General features: G+C 40.1%; 1 protein-coding gene across 1 annotated transcript in view; it reads left to right on the plus strand.

Moving 5' to 3' along the window:
• The window catches only part of ALPK2 (alpha kinase 2), a 71,680-nt gene that overhangs the window by 23,734 nt on the left and 32,965 nt on the right, over positions 1 to 14,981 (plus strand). The gene's annotated exons all lie outside the window — the stretch shown is intronic.

Genomic DNA, 14,981 nt, shown 5'->3' on the forward strand with positions numbered 1-14,981 from the left:
TCTAGTCTGAAAAATTACTTTTCCAAGCTATGATCACTTGTGATAGTGAATATTATTTAAACTCTGAATTTAACAACAGTGTTGTTGTTTAGTCATTAAATCGTGTCTGGCTCTTCGTGACCCCATGGACCAGAGCATGCCAGGCCCTCCTGTCTTCCACTACCTCCCGTAGTTGTGTCAAATTCATGTTGGTAGCTTCAGTGACACTGTCCAACCATCTCGTCCTCTGTCGTTCCCTTCTCTTCTTGCCGTCACACTTTCCCAACATAAGGGTCTTTTCCAGGGAATCTTCTCTTCTCATGACATGGCCAAAGTCATGGGTTCATATTGAAATTGTTCTATCATTTTTTAGATTATATCCCATTACAGCTTTTCTCACTCTTTTGTTGACTATGAGGGCTACTCCATTCCTTCTACGGGATTCTTGCCCACAATAGTAGATATGATAATCATCTGAATTGAATCCGCCCATTCCTGTCCATTTTAGTTCACTGACACTCAGGATGTCAATGTTTATTCTTGCCATCTCCTGTCTGACCACATCCAACTTACCAAGGTTCATAGATCTTACATTCCAGGTTTCTATGCAGTATTTTTCTTTGCAGCATCGGACTTTCCTTTCACTCCCAGGCGTGTCCACAGCTGAGTGTCCTTTCGGCTTTGGTCCAACCACTCCATTAGCTTTGGAGCTACTTGTACTTGTCCTCCGCTCTTCCTCAGTAACATGTTGGACGCCTTCCAACCTGAGGTGGCTCATCTTCCAGGATCATATCTTTTAGCCTTCTGTTTCTGTCCATGGAGTTTTCTTGGCAAAGATACTGGAGTGGCTTGCCAGTTCCTGCTCCAGGTGGATCACGTTTAGTCAGAACTCTCCACTATGACCTGTCTGTCTTGGGTGTCCCTGCACGGCATAGCCCATAGCTTCTCTGAATTACTCAAGCCCCTTCGCCACGACAAGGCAGCAATCCATGAAGGGGTTAACAACAGTACTTTTGTGTTTTTTTCTACCTTGAGCCTACTAGCTGCTTATTTTATTGAGTTACAAGTTTCTGCATGGGGGGGGAGAGGGAAAATCTTGTAATTTCTGCACTGTTCAGAAATATTTAAACTGTTACTATGTTCCCTGTACATTATCTTTTTCTTGTTGAGATACTGTTGGATGTCATGCTGCTTCATCTTATGTAAGAACCTTGGACATGATATTTCATTCAAATCTTTGAACAGAACTCTGCCAGTTAGTAGCACTATCTTTGTCTTCTTTTACCTTTCAAATTCCACATGGTAGCACATGTCATGTTTCACTTGTATCTGAGTGGGAGAGAAATGCCCCCAATCCTCTTCCATAGCTGGCATAGGGGAAATGACATCACCAGCAGCAGGATATTGCTGACAATTAGAGTGCTACTTTGATTCTGGTTCCCAAATGACTTACAATGAGATGAAGTGGAAACAATGAGCAATCAAAGCAGGGACTCTTTAATTAGCAGGAGTCTCCTGCTGCTGATTACATTGTTTCCCCTACATCAGCATAAATTACGCAACAGGATTATGGCTATTACATAACACTCCCAACACAGGAATTCTATATCAATTCTTGAAAGTGCTCCAAAGGTTTTAAGCACAGATTTTGCTACCTACTATCCCTTTTAATATGCAAACCATGTCTTTATTATGTCAAGTAGGTACTCTGCCATCATGCTATGGCCTCCTGTTTTCCCACATTCCTCTGCAGGCCCTGTCTATAAAGCAGCTGGGAAACCAGTTGTTCTGTCAATCCAGTTATGGAAAGAGGGATTTCCATACAGCTATGTCATAAGATGTTAATTCTGTTTACTTTCTACCCTCATGCTTGGTGTACCTTCTGCAACCTGCTGTCCTTCCACACCCTTGATAATGTAAGTTACACCAACTTACACTGATATATCAGCATGCTTAACATACCGCTATTCACGTCACTCCTGAAAATCAGCCACCATGCAGTGCACTCTTTATATTTAGATATTACATCTGATGTTTCATCCGCTGTAGCAAAATAAGGTGGTGGGCACGCAATGACAATTCAAATAGAAGCAAGTGGGTGAGAGGAGCAATTCCCTAAGTACAGAAGGGGATTTTTTATCCTCACCTAATAAATCTGAAGGAAGCAGGCAAGTGAAACATCTGATTCAATATGAGTTGTACTAGTAAAGATAAAAATAGAAGGCATAGCTCAGAAACTTTTTATACAAGATGGAACACAATAGATAGCTTTTTTTTTATGATTTTATATATTTTTATACTGTTTTGTTTTATTTTGTAAGCCGCCCCGAGTAGACATGGTCTAGAGGGGCGGGGTAAAAATCAAATAAATAAATAAAATAAATAAAAATAGCTTTTATGCTATTCTTTTGAGAGCCAGGATGAGCAACCTCTGCAGAATAAGAGGACCATTTTCTCCCCTTCTGGAAGTTGTAAGGCTGCACATTTTCTGACACCACCAAAAGATATTTTGCTCCAGAATCTCACATTCTGCCCGATAGTTTTCCATGTGAAGATCCTTTAAAGAAGGTATGGGCCATCTCCAGAAGTCAGCGGGCCCTACACGTCCATCCCTGGACATTGGAAGGATTAATCTATAACTACTCACTGGTTGGGTAGCCATTGCTTGGGGCGATTCATGCACCATTGTAGCTAAAAGGCAAGGAAATGGGTTTTTCCTTCCATTTTAATTGCCTGGGAGGGTCACATTCCAAAATGGCTGTGTCATATTTTTTCCAACAAGCCCTATCAATGCATTTCTTCTTATGGCCATTTCCTTACAGTATTCCAGCAAGATGAAGATGTTCTTAGATTGAATAATTTAATTTCCCAGTAGATCAGGTTCCCAGGCTGCTGAGTATTTTCAACAAATTGTCTACGATGAAGGAAAAAGTCCTGCCACAAACTTGTTCAATCCAGAGTGCACATTTCAAGTGTGATTAAGGTATCAGAGGACAGGCTCTCTTCTTCCGGCCTCTATCTTTGATTTCTTCTTGGCAGAGGAAGTTCTATAGTGCTAGCTGCTGGGAAGCAGGTTTGGTTGTAGGTTACATTGATAGCTTATATTAAGATACTTTACTTAAACATGCAGCAGTATGGATATTTTGATGGCTAACTTGGAAAAAAGGGAGCAATTTGAAACATGCTGTATTTGGTTTTCTACTCAACTTCATTTAAGGTAAAGGTTCCTCTTGACAGTTTGTCCAGCTATGTCTGAGTCTAGGGGGCGGTGCTCATTTCCGTTTCCAACCCATAGAGCTAGCGATTGTCTGAAGACAATCTTCTGTGGTCACATGGCCAGTGCGACTAGACACGGAATGCCGTTACCTTTCCACCGTGGTGGTACCTATTTATTTATCTACTCGCATTTTACATTTTGCATGCTTTCGAACCACTAGGTTGGCAGGAGCTGGGACAAGTGATGGGGGCTCACTCCGTCATGTGGATTCGATCTTATGACTGCAGGTCTTCTGACCTTGCAGCACAGAGGCTTCTGCGGTTTAACCCACAGCACCACCAGGTCCCTCAACTTCATTTACTCATGTACAAAATCTAAATGCTGCAATCTAGATGTGGAAAAGTTCCACACTTATGCTTGGTCCTTGTCCATAGATATGGAAGAGTAAATGCAACATTAACAAATACTGTAGCCAAACAGATCAGTATCTGTGTTAAGAAATGTGGCAATATGGTATTGTATCATCTTTACAAATCTAGCAAATGTGCTAGTTTTCCTTTTCTTAGTGGGAAACATTTTGCCTAGGTGGAATGATCAAGGGTAGCAAAATCCTGATTTTGCCTTTTTATATCTCAGGTTTAGGTGAAAGTAGTAAAAGGATTTAAGAAATTAACTGGCTGAATTGTTCATATATCCCACCAAAATGGCCTTCCGTTTCACCTGGTGGCATCTGTGGTTTTAAGTGGCCACTCTAGAAAAAATGCCTTCTGAATCAAGGGATTGTATTTGTAGTGGCAAACTGGTGGATCATCCTCCCCATTACTTGCTGGAATGCCCCATTATCAGATACATCAGAACTAAAGATGTAATACTTGGCCTTAAGGGTGCGTTGGATGGAGTCTTATTGGTGAGTTATGCATTTGTAAGTGAAATTGTGTAAGTTGTCATCCAATGTGCTTAGTCCTCAATAAATCAGAGTTGTTGTTTTTTTGCTAGGATCAGAGCATGGCTGACACTTTGTTATTTTTTAAAAAAACAATTATTTCGTAGTTCTGCAAACTTTAGAATTCTAATAAGCAGACTTATACCTTCCTCTTCATTTTGAGTAGAAATTGTTTAGCTATTATTCTGCTACCTGAACTCATTATTAGAGCGTTCACTTACCAGAGCTTGTTTTTAGAGAAATTAGAATTTTGCTGCTTATTATGATACATTATGTTTACAATATATTTGGTATAATCTATATGACTACTGTATAGATGAGTGTTTGGACAGTAACTGACTCACATGAGTTTCCTCCCTTTCCATAAATCCTAATTATATGGGTCATCCTCAATTTTTTCTGTTATAAATGTTGCTTGTGATAGTTCTGCCCTACATTGGAATTATCACTGATGGCCACAGTGAGAATTAAGGAGTGGAGAAATCATTAGAATAGACATGTAAAATAAATTAGAATAATAAAATAGATTATTTTTAGAGCACAGTGGTACCAGTTATTCATTAATACCCGGTTCATATGTGCCAGCAGACTGCTCGATTTCTTTTGGTAGCCTAATATGTGAAATGATTCCATGGAAGAATATTGCACTAAGATAGTGCAAAACTATATTTGTAACAGCCCATTCCTATATGAAAGTCATCATCTGATGCTGTCGTGATCTAGTGACTAATATAAATCTGTCAGCCAGAGTACATCTCATATTCAAAGGACTTCCCTGTTTTTCCTGCCAGCCATTTGCTCAGTGAGAAAGAAGTCGAACAACTTTTTCAAAAGAGAGAAACCACGGAGAAGCCACCTGACACCCGTTTTAAAGAGCACATTCTAGCTGCCAACATGCTTCCATTTTGAATCCAGGGTTTGGTGATAAGTTTGGAACTGTCCTTGTCTAAAACAGTAGAGCTGATTCTGACCAATCACCAGCTTCATTCTGAAGCACATGCTGCTACCTCTGTGTCCAAAGGAGAGATAAGTGAAGGATCCATTGATGCGGAACGTCTTGAGCATACTGCCACACTAGGTGCTCAGTCGTTTTTGATGATTCCCCATGTTAGAACTGGCTTCCACTCTTTCAGTTTACTGCTTCAGCTGCTTTGTTTGAACTATTAAAATAGCTGCTAAACCTTTTTTAAGTAATCAATTTAGACTATTTTATTGACTGTACCCTCCTCCGAGATCAGTTGATATGACGCTGATTAGAAAGATAGAGAAAGAAGGGGGGGATCTAGTAGACTCCTCAACTAAGGCTTATTAGGGAAGGGACACAAATTGGTGCTTAAAATCGGTAAATCCAAGGGGATCTGTGCCACTAGGTCATGAGTGGACACTGTGCTCATTGAGGCCTAGAGATGGTGTATGTTGCATCTGCCTGCCTGTCTGCCCGCCCGCCCGCCCGCCCGCCCATCCATCCATCCATCCATCCATCCATCCATCCATCCATCCATCCATCCATCCATCCATCCATCCATCCATCCATCCATCCATCCATCCATCCGTCTATCTGTCTATCTGTCTGTCTGTCTGTCTGTCTGTCTGTCTGTCTGTCTGTCTGTCTGTCTGTCTGTCTGTCTGTGGCTTTCTCTTAGTAAGAGTGAAGCTTTAATCGCTTAGGAAAAGAAACATCATAGGTCTTATATTATTAAATGTGGAGGGGAGGATAGATTTTAGGTCTGGACTCACCTTTGATTTCTTTGTAACCCTTACTGTTTAAAAAACAAACCCAGATTTCAATTCTCAGTTTAATGCACTCTCACAGTGTTCCTTATTGGGTAGTCAGTGCTGGCTACGGTGCCACATGATGCACAGAAAGCAAGAGTCTATGGTACTTCTGGACTGGAGTAGAAGAGCTCATGATCCTGGTTAGGGCACAGAATCAAGTCTTCACTCTTGCTTAAGGATGTAAATCTTGGGTTATTTTATTATTCTGGGTGACAATGAGAAGTTTCACTAGTTTTCTCTCCACTGGCAGATTTATAAGAGGGTTTTTAAAGAAGCATTTTAACATTTAAAAAATGTTTTTAAATGTTTTAATTTTTTAAGCAATTTTTTGATGAAAAACTAATGAAAGTGTCTATATTTTTTTTGTGCAAAAACACTGCATTTTTCATGAAAAACTTTGTGCTCTGACCCAAATATGACTTCATAAAAGAAACACAGGCTGGAATCCTATTATGCAGCTCCGCCTGAATGGTGATGATGTCATCAATAATGGCAAATTGCTGCTGTTTAAAGCCAAATAAATGCTGATTGAAGGAGATTTTGGGATGTGTGGCTTGTTCAAAATGCAACAAAGTTCTATGTGCCCCCAAATTGTCAAAGTAATGGTGATTTGCTGAAGATTGTATTATTAACATTGTGTGTATGGAGCTGTGCAACAGGATTTCAGCCACTGTATTTTTGTAATTTCTGTTGCTGACAAACTAAAGTGCTAATATATTCACTCTCCTGTAGGAGTAGAAAATCTTACAAGAACCCATTTTTTCTACCGGTTATCTTGATAATGTTGAAATACCCTTTTAAATTAAGGAGAAGAACACTTATTAGTAGGTGGGAGGATTTCTATGACATTTCACATTTTTTCCTGCAACTTACATTTGAACCATATGTTTGTGAGTAATCTGGCCTTTCTCACTAGATTTTAAAACCCACACATAAGCTTTAAGATTTAAACCCACACATAAGCTCAGACATAGGTTACAGAAAAAAATGACATGTCATATAAATCCTTCCCCTATTTATAAGGATTCATTACATCGTTACTCTCTCCTGTTGCATAAACCCAACTGTTACAGTAAATCTTGTAAATCAATAGAACTTAAAAGAGTGTCAGTTTATGTCCGGTTTTCTTCAATCGATCCAATCTCATCAGTTCTAACAAGCAGGGTTATATCTTTCATGCTTTTTGGCTCCTGTTGTTATGTACCATTAAGTCACTCTCGACTTATGGCAACCCTATAAATTAGTGATCTCCTAAATGCCCTGTCCTTAACAGCCCTGCAAACTCAAACCGCCTTTAGTGAGTCTGACCATCTTGTATTTAGTCCTTTCTTTCTTTCTCCAAACCTTTATTGGCATAAATACAGCTGGGATTACTAACAATAAACACAACGGGTTATAATTTGGAAGTTAATTTAAGAATCTCAAGCAGAAAAATAGCGACAGCTTCAGTGATACGGGAGGAAGAATCATTCAGAAAAATCTCAGGGGTGTTCGGCAGGGAAGATAACCAGGGTTCTAGTAGTGCCTTACGAATGGAAAAATGAACTGAGCAGAAAAACAATATATGGTCAAGTGTATCCGGAACCAAATGGCAGAACAGGCATAATCGATCCTCTTTAGGAATATTTGCAAATCGACCGGTATGGTTCGCTGAGGGAAAAATGTTAAGTCGGGCTAACATAAATGCTCTTCTTAACCTGGGGTTGATAAGTGAGGAAAAATAATTTGGATGATAACCAAGTGAAGGGAAAAGACCAAAAGAAAGCGGGGAACAGGTAGGATTCAGTTTGGCTGCAAGAACCTCAAACTCATGCTGCCAGAGTTTAGATTTAATAAGAGCATGGGCCTGTTGAATTCCTAAATCATTTAGGGATTCTAGATTCAAATCAAGGGATTGAAGTTTAATCTCAATCAACTTCAGCCACTTGGAAAGGAAATTGTCTCTGAGTAGATCGTATAGTAAGGAATTGGGCTTAGAGTTTAAATGTAAACGAAGCCAATATTTAAATGTGGTGGACCAAGCAAGGGTAGAAGGGAGATGGGTACCCAATTCCAAAACTAAAGTTGAAAGACGAATCATGTTGGGGAGTCCTAAGATTTTCCTGAAGAAGGCGGCTGCCAAAGTGTCAACATCGTGATCTATGGCCTCAATCCAAATAGGAGCTCCATATAGTAAGTGGGAAAGCAATTTAGTCCGAAAAATAAGCAACGCTGCAGGCACAAATTGATTGCCAGATGAGTAGTGAAATTTTGAGATGGCATTAAGATGGAGGCTAGAGGAAGATAGAACCAATACTCTTGTATTTAGTCTTCCTCTTTTCCTGCTGCCTTCCAACTTTGCCAGCATTATTGTCTTTTCCAGAGAACTCTGCCTTCTCATGATGTGCCCAAGGTAGGACAGCCTTACTTCCAACATTTTTGTCTCCAGAAATAATTCAGGCTTGATTGAGTCTATGGCCCACTTATTTGTCTTTCTGGCAGTCCAGTGTATCCACAAAGCTCTCCTTCAGCACCACCTTTCAAACTAATCATTTTCCCCCCGGTTAGCTTTCTTTACTGTCTAGCTTCCACAGCCATACATGGTGATCAGAAAGATAAGAGTATGGATTATGTTGGTCTTGGTTTCCAGTGATACATCCTTATATTTGGTTATCTTTTCTAATCCTTCATTACTGCCCTTAATTTGGATTGATGATTGAACCAAAGTATATAAAATCTCTATTTCAGTTCCTTCGTTGTCAGTGTTAAAGCTGTGTAGTTCTTCTGTAGTCATGATTTTTGTCTTCTGTAACATTCATCTGTAGTCTTGCTTTGGCACTTTTGTCTCCCACTTCCCCTAACAGTTGTTTCAAGTTCTTGCTGCTTTCTGCCAGTAAGATGGTGTTATTTGCATCCTTAAAATCTTGATGTTTCCCCCACCAATTTTCACTCCTTCTCTGAATCAAATCTGGCTTTCTGCATATGTTTTGCATACATAGTGAACAGATAAGGGGATAACATGCACCCTTGTTTGACACCTTTGCCTATAGGAAACCATTTTGGCTCTCTATATTCTGTCTTAAGAGTAGCGTCTTACAAGTTATACATCAAGACAATCAATTGCTGAGGCACACCTGTTTCACATTTCCCATGATCCACACGTCAAAGGCTTTGCTATAGTTTTGAAAGCAAAGACTGATTTTTTTTCTGAAATTCTTTGCTGATCTCTAATAGCCAGTTGATATTTGCAATAACATTTGTCGTTAAGGGTACAATCCTCCTACCCAGAATCATGATGGAGCTCCATGTATGTTGCAAGGTCCATATACACAGCTGGCTTTTCCAGTTCTAGTCCCAATAGTTTTCAATCCTTTTATTTCTAGTATGCTTCACTTCTGATTGTTCCTGTTACAGTGATTGTACACCCACATAGTTTCTATAAGCATTGAGGTCAGAAAGAGGGCTCTTGGCATTGCAGGAAACAGACAAGAGGAGGAGCAGTAGTTGTGGTTTCTGCTGACCACATCCTTTCGGCTTCCTTAGAAATAGCTCCTCTTGCTTCATCTGAAATGTTACTACATCATAGCACCTCAGCCTTCTGAAGGTATTTCCTCTGCATTTTCACAGTTTTGCTGGCTGAGCTATAAATCTAGTAAGATAAATATTACTTGATAACATATAACCTAGAATATATTAAAGCATTCTGGGAGTCTGTTGTTTGATTTAATAGTTCTGCTAATTTGGAGACAGCTGTCTGTTTTCATTTTTCACACTATCACATCATGTGGTGCAGAGAAATTGTTCATATGATGCTTGCAAAATCCCAGCACGTATTTAGCAAAAGGTTAGACATAGCTTAGGCAGAAGTTAGAGCAAGCAAGAAGACATGAATCTGACCTTTTGCAGAAGGCTGACCGAAAATACTGAAGTGGTAATTATACATGCAGAAAGTGTTGTGTGTGCACTTCACTAAACTGCACTGAATTAACCCTTAGGCATCAGCATGAAAATCTTGCATTTCATGAGTTGTGGGAGGATTTTCTGACCCCAGTGCAGTGAATTGAGTGTTAGCAGTAAGATTAGTGTGACTTAAGCCAAGACTAGTAGTTAGGGCTAAGGTTTCATGTATATTTCTTGTATTTCCTGACTCTAATGAGAATTCCAGTGTGTACATCATCATAGGCATCCTTCCGTCTCGAGAGACTATGGTAACATGCTCTGAATCGAGGAGTGTCCTCTCCAGAGCATGAAGCCCGGGTAAGGTAATATGGAGGATAGGCTGTTACCCAAGCAGCAGATCCCCCCTCTCCACATTGCTGAAATGGTCCAATGGAAAGGCAAGAGCCAATACGACTGGTTCCAGCAACGTCGCAGGAGTTGGCAGAACGACACGAGCTGCCTTCGGGACTCCAGCTCCGGATTTTGCCTCGAGGTTAACTCCTGAAGCCTTTTCCATTGGTGGATATAGACACAAGGCAGTGGAGGTTTGAAATCGGAGTTTTCCTTCTCCTAGATGGGCTGCCTTCCATGGCTGACGAGCCCCACCTACCCGGCCTGCTCTTTAATACTGCAAAAGTATGATCTGATCCTTAAAACTTTCCTAACTCCCCGGCTTATGCAAATCTAATTGGCTTTTCTATTTACCATATTAAGGCCAGATACAAAATTTGAGAATTACGCGCATCGTTAGGCGCGCGGTCCTGGGACATGCTCTTTTACAGCAGGAAGTCCCACCCCTAGGCCCCACCCCCAGGCCATGTGGTCAGGAGACAAAAGGAAAGCCCAGGAAAAAAAAACTCAGCATGGCATCCATGCAAACAGACCTGGCCTTCGCCCTCAGCCCAGCATCCTAGGGAAAAGAGTCCAGTGTGTACACTCATATACATAAACACACATACCTCATAGGGCCAAACTACTGACAACTGCACTATGTCACTATACATCATCATTTGCTGCAAAATGGCATGACATTTTGTTATCTCAACACAGTAGATTACATTGACTGGGATAAAAATATACCCTCAATAGCAAAATTCAATGGATATATTATGAAAAGTTTTGTCTCTACTCTTTTATTTATAAAATTACACCTGTACATCGCAAGTGTCATTGTGTACAACTGTTCAGATGTAGATGCCACAGAGTACTTACCCTGAAGATGTACACCTGTGGAGTTTCTGCAGCAAGACATGATGCTGGTCCCAAACTAGTGCATGAGAGTTAAAAGAATTTGAAATATATTTGCGGACTGGATTTCAGAAATACTGTACGTCTGAAAGTATAACCTGGAGCAAGGATGTTTGGGGATGTGCTTCCACAGTCAGATTTCTGTCTGAAATCTAATTTACAAAAGCTTTGGTTTGAACATTATTATAGTCATTTTCATAGATACAGAAAAGAAATGGATGCATATCTTTAAATTTTATTCTAAGGGGGGGGGGACAGCAACATACAAATGAAGCAAAACTCATGGAGTTCTTATTTTGGAAACTCAGTAAAATGTAAGATCTTCTTTGGCCTGGAGCTGAGGAAGGATTAAGCAAATAATGTACAAAATAAATGGTGATATGAAATGAGGAGTTTGTTGCTGAACTGACCCAAGCTACAACTAACCCAGCATCCTATTCGTGACAATAGCCAACCATACATCCCATGAATACTCATAAGAATTTGAAATAGACTCATGGAGGGTGTGAAAGTGATGGCCACATATTTTTGTATCTGGGACCAAGAGGTATATGATTGCTACATGTAAGGATTTTATTTAGCTGTTAAAGATACATGGAAGTGTTCTCGAAGGCTTTCATGGCCAGGATCTCATGGTTGCTGTGGGTTTTTCGGGCTCCTTGGCCGTGTTCTGAAGGTTGTTCTTCCTAACGTTTCACCAGTCTCTGTGGCCAGCATCTTCAGAGGACAGGAGTAGGAACTCTGTCCATGCTCTGTTGCAGTTCAACTATCCAACTGTCAGCAACAAGGTCCCCTAAAGGATCACTTGCTACCCGAACAGAGAGAGTTCAGGTGTATGTATACTCCTAATTAGCTGAGCAGAGTCCAGGTGACCCAGCCAGGATGTACACAAACCCCTTTCCACAAGTCTGTTCTTGTAAGTAAGTAAGAAAGAAAAATAAAAGATAAAATCATGAGCTTTGGAGTCTGCCAGGTTGAACAAAGCTCAAGCAAAAAGGACTCTGTAGCATTCTCTGGCCTAAGTATTATTCTGGAAGCAGGCTCAGCAGATTTGCTGTTCAAGAGACCAAACTTAGGATTTTAAGACTAATTTTTATTAGAAAAATAAAGTATTTTGAGATATTCAGTTTGTTGCATAAGCAAAGCATAAGTTACATTTCCACAAGATACTGCAGTTAGAATCTTAACAAAATTCATTTAGCAAAATCAAATAAAATTCTAAAAAAGCTTTTTGGAAGGTAGGCAAGGGTTAGGCCCCCCTCCTCTAACTCTCTCACTATACTACATCCTAGCATAAAGTACTAGAAACTGGCATCTGAAACTGGAAACTCCCTAAACTTTCCAAATCTCAATCCTCCATCCTAATTCTAATTCCTCATTTTTTCCATTCTGTCCACATCCTCCATTTTCTTCCTTATTGGCACCGCCCCCCTTTGTTGCTTCGAGATGTTAACCAATAGGCACAAAGGACAGTCTCTTCTCATCATGCCTCCTTTTCCAAGGAGAAGTACAGGTGTTGTTTTCCCATCTCCTTGTCTCGGGTCTAGATCCAAACAAGGGTTTTGTGTCTTGACTCCTTATCATCTCATGACAAGGCTGTTTACATGGAACTTTCCATTCACCTTGTGGAGGAAACATTCTCATGGCACAAAATCATGCTAACACAGAACCAACATGGATTCTTTCTATAACTTTCCACAACTACATATCCCATCCTTAGTTCACATTTTAACCTTAATAATCTATACCATGACACCAACAAACTGCAACAGAGCATGGACAGGGTACCTACTCCTGTCCTCTGAAGATGCCGGCCACAGAGACTGGCTAAATGTCAGGAAGAATAACCTTCAGAACACAGCCAAAGAGCCCGAAAAACCCACAACATACATGGAAGTGTTGATCATTTAATATTTTATGTTTAATGGGCATTTCATTCATTCATTATTTGTTTTCTAGTTAAGGCATACAGAATTTTATAGAGCTAGCTTTGATTTGTGCAAGTAACTTTTCCTGCCTCTGACATTACCCACAGCTATTTTCCTTCCATAACACTGGAGAGGAATAGAAAGGTTAAATGTGACTTGCTTCGGTTTTACTTAAGGACACACAAGTACATAAAATTTCTCATCCAAATGCTTCAGGGTTTTATTTATTTACATTAATTTATTTAAAATATTTTACCCTGTCTTTCTCCTTGAAAGGACTCAAGCCGTCTGTTTCTGCAAGTTTTGGCTTGGAGAAACAGCTTCCACATAAGGAGACTTTCCTAGTCGCTCCAAGAAAAACAACAACAGTTGTCTTTAAGCTACTCCTTGGTAAATATGCAGATTTCCCAGTTCTTCGATGTAACTGTACTGGAGACCCATCTATGCAGCAGAAATCAGTAGATCTGTGCTAATTTATTGAATCGGCTTAGAAACTGTTTAATAGGTACAGCTATCAATTTAAAAAATAGTTACAGGTTAATTCATGTTTGGTAAGTAGCAAAATCGACTTCTGTCTTTTTAAGATAGCTCAAATTATTCTAGCACAATTTGAGCTAGAATAATAACAGATTATGGGCATGATCTGGACAAATGTAAGCATTTTTATGTTCCATTGATTTCATTTAAAAGGTTAAGTACAGGCTTACATTTTCTTCCACTGAAATCAGTGGGATTTAAAAGTGTTTAACTTTGCTCAGTCATGCCCAGAGTTTCAGCTCTGGCTACTGTACTACAGTAATGCACTTCTCATTTAAATTAAATGGTTACACAATAGACCTTCATTCTTTAATTCACATCAGTGTATAGGGATGTAAGGTATATGTAATATGACTGCAGAACTTTCCAGGACAAGAACCAAAAGGAATTTGGAATAGTTCTTCTGTCCTTTTAGCATTTTACATCCCGCCAATAGCTGTAGTCATCTAACCTATAAAGCCCTAAACGTCTTGGCTAACTCTTCCTTTACCAGTCTGCTTGGGTGTTAAGATCATCAAGAGAGGCCCTTCTCTCAATCCTACCACCTTCACAAGTGCATTTGGTGGGGACACGGAAGACGGCTTCCTTTGTCACTGTTCCCAGACTTTGGAACTCCTTCCCACTGCAGGCCAGACTGGCACCAGCTTTCTGCTGTCCTTCCACAAGCAGACCAAGACCTTTCTCTTCAGCCAAGTTTTCTCTTTAGTGACTGGCTATCTGAGTGGAGTTTTTAAATGAATTGTTGTGCCTTACTGCTCTGAGTGTATTTTTTGGTTGCTTTCGTTTCCTGTTTTTTAAGTCTGATATTTGACCCTTTTAGTATTTGTATACTTACTAATTTTTACCTTTAATATTGTCTTTTAATGATGTATGCCACCTTGGGTCCTTTTAAAGGAGAAAGGTGGACTAAAAATATTTTAAACATGATAGAAACAGCTAACCTAGGGCATTTATAAGTCAATAGGCATTCTTTTATTATATTGAGTGTTTATACTCCATTGTAAGGACATTAAAAGTACAGTAGTATTGTTGGCAATAAATATCAACAAATGGAATGGAATAATTATATTACTAGTTGAAAACTGCAATAATACTATTAAGGATTATGTCCACACAAGTGAACATAACGAGAGTCCAGACCCCTGGGGCTAGACCGTCCACTCAACCTTCCACTGCTGCTGCGGGCTCCGGGCTCCCTTCCTATTGCTCCAGAGTGACCGGTCTGCGAGCCACTCATCAACCTGGCAGCGAGGCTCATTGTCCCACCTCCTGCCAGGAGTGGCTCGCCAACTGTGAGCTTTAGAGCGATAGGTAGGGAGCGCGGAGCCCACAGCAGCAGCGGAAGGGTGAGTGGACGCGTTATGTCCATCTGTGTGGGGGTTATTCATCTATTAAGGATACATTTTACTAGTATAGTAATGGTAAAACTCAAAAA

The sequence above is a fragment of the Pogona vitticeps genome, chromosome 2 (genome assembly GCF_051106095.1).
Source record: "Pogona vitticeps strain Pit_001003342236 chromosome 2, PviZW2.1, whole genome shotgun sequence".
NCBI classification, from domain to species: domain Eukaryota; kingdom Metazoa; phylum Chordata; class Lepidosauria; order Squamata; family Agamidae; genus Pogona; species Pogona vitticeps.